Consider the following 2,295-nt stretch of genomic DNA (forward strand, 5'->3'; position numbering starts at 1 on the left):
CAGGAAGGGAGCTCTAGCTCCTGATTCATAAACTCCATTTGGATTAAATATGACTTTAAGTAACTAGTCTAAAAGGATGTGTAGAGGAACTGATGGGACAGAAGTTTTAGAGACCGAAAGACCCAGGTTCAAATTCCTGATCAAGGGACTGCAGGTAGCTTGGTGATTAAGGTGCTAGACAGTCCCACACAGCCAGCCATGGTTCGAGTCCTGGACTTGGTGGCTTGCTTTCTCACTTTCCCTTTTTCTCTGTATCACTCTCTGATTGAATTAAAATAAATGAACAAATAAATAAAATAATTATTTTTTAAAAATTCCTGATCAGTGAGGTGTGACTTTGGGCGAGGCTCTTAGCCTCTCTGAGTCTCCATTTCATTATTTGTAAAATGAGGTTGTGAGAGTTAAATAGGGTTGTAAAATAGGGTTGCGAGGATTAAGAAATACAAGAGGCTCGGCATTGGTGCTTTCCACGTAAGTGCTCAGCTAATTGTTAATGTTCTTACTGCAGTCGAGAGAATTATTTTTATGGAAATTACCTTTATTTTATTTTTCTTATTCTTGATAGGGTGTGTGAGAGAGAGTGCTCCCTCTCCACAGGGTCTAGCCGTGCCACGATCACCTTCCTCAGCCCTCCGCCTGTTGGGTCTGGAGCACTTGCACTCTTCTGGTGCATTTCAGGTCGACAGGGCTAGAAATTCAAACCAAAGTCACCATGTGGGATTCACCATTTTGGTCTTAGGGCATGTGTACTCGTGGGAGAAGTGAGAGACAGGGAAATATAGGGAGGTGTAAAAGTGAGAAATCACTCCCACAGGAGATGGGCAGGCCACAAACCCTTCCCCTCCTTTCTTCTCTCGAGATTTTGGGCACATACACACACACACCTGGCATGGCTTTCAAGTTGCTGGGGCTGAGACTCGAACCGCTATTCGCTATGTGGGAGTCCAGTGCCTGAACCACTACACCACCTGTTGGCTCTATTGAGCAGTGTATAACTACTGTACTAATAGTCTTTTTCTGTTTTTTAAGGATTTATTTATTTGCTTAATTTGTTTTTATTTATTTACTTGACCAGAGAGAGAGAAAGAGAAAGGGAAAGTGAGGAAACATGCAGCCAGGTCCAGGACTTGAACCACAGTTGGCCATGTGGGAGGGGAGTCCAGTACCTTAACCAGTATGCCACCTGCTAGCACCAGCCTGATAGTTTTTTTTTTTGTTTTGTTTTGTTTTGTTTTTTAGAGGTTTTTGTCTCAGAGTGCATGCACTCACTGGGAAGAGAAAGAGAGAGACAGAGACAGAGAGGGAAAGTGAGAAATCACCCCCCTTCCCCCAGGGTGGACAGCCACGCCACAGTCCTTTCTCCTCCATTCTCCTCCTGGGATCTTGAACATGCACGCACACACACCTGGAGTGAGTTTCAAGCCACCGGGTCCAGGACTCGAACTGCAATCAGCCATGGAGGAGTCCAGCAGTGTAACTGTGATGCCATCTGCTGGCCCCAGATTGATAGTCTTTTAATTCTGTCTTGAGAGTTAGTTTGGCTTGAAAAATCAAAATGAAAATATTTTTCTTTCTTCTTCTTCTTCTTCTTCCTATCTCCTCGGTTCAGAAAATGAAAAAACAGTGGGGGCTGTTTAGAATATCTCATCCCGCCCCATCCCTCTCTCTCTCTCTCTCTTTAATTTTGCCAGAGGACATGTGCTCTCTGAAAAGAGAGAAAGTGAGAAAGCACCTCCCAGGGTGCATGATCACATCACAACACCTACGCCTCCATCTCCCCCTCCTTTCAGGGAAAGGACTCTGGGAATGCACGCACAAGCATCTGGTATTCCTCTCAAGCCACCAGGTCTGGGACTAAAACTATGCAGTAGGCAATGTAGGACCCAGCTGCCTTACACACCAGGCCACAGACTGGCCCAAGAAAATCCCGTCTCTAAAGAGCAGGTTGCATTTTAACAATGACCAGAACCTTTAATGAAGGAGTGAAGGTTGAATAGAATTTCTGCTTCACCCCTAGCCTGGTCGCAGTTAAGCTCATGAGCTGAAAGTATCCTGCTGATAACCAGGCTGGGTCTGCAAAGACTTCACTGAAGTCTTTCAGTCAAGGACTCCAAATAGGTGTAATCAAAAGAAGAGAGGCTGCAACCAGCAGTTGGCATAATGGCTATGTCGCTGAACTCCCATGTAGTCCACTGTGGTTCGAGTCCTGGACCCAGCGGATTAAACTCATGCTGGGTGCATGTGCGTGTGTGCCCAAGATTCCGAGAGGAGAATGGAGGAGAAGGGATTGCGGTA

Source organism: Tupaia chinensis, unplaced genomic scaffold (assembly GCF_000334495.1).
Source record: "Tupaia chinensis unplaced genomic scaffold, TupChi_1.0 Scaffold145367_1, whole genome shotgun sequence".
NCBI classification, from domain to species: Eukaryota; Metazoa; Chordata; class Mammalia; order Scandentia; family Tupaiidae; genus Tupaia; species Tupaia belangeri.